The sequence below is a fragment of the Penaeus monodon genome, chromosome 28 (genome assembly GCF_015228065.2).
Source record: "Penaeus monodon isolate SGIC_2016 chromosome 28, NSTDA_Pmon_1, whole genome shotgun sequence".
NCBI classification, from domain to species: Eukaryota; Metazoa; Arthropoda; class Malacostraca; order Decapoda; family Penaeidae; genus Penaeus; species Penaeus monodon.
The window spans coordinates 31,305,986-31,306,320 of record NC_051413.1 but is presented as its reverse complement, the minus strand read 5'-3'; positions in this window follow the sequence as shown (position 1 = coordinate 31,306,320).

The window sequence follows — 335 nt, the reverse complement described above, 5'->3', positions numbered from 1 at the left end:
AGTTCCAGAAACAAATCAAAGCAAAACAAATGTCACAAAGGCTTCAACTGCACAAAACACAAGGTACAAAAAATTCCTGATGGAGAAGACATCGTATCGGACGAGAACGAATCTAGAAAACTGATTTCGAAGATAAACTCATTCTGGCCTTCAGTCAGCTTATCGATGTTATGCGCTTAAAAGATATCGAGGTTATGTCCGTTTTTCGAGGTCGTGGAGGTGAGAGGACAAACAGTACTTACAAAATAGACGAGAAACTTTACCAGCAGACAGCTCAGACCTCGTTTAAGGTACTCGTAGTTATAGAATGGTGACTCTTGCTCTATGATCCCTGT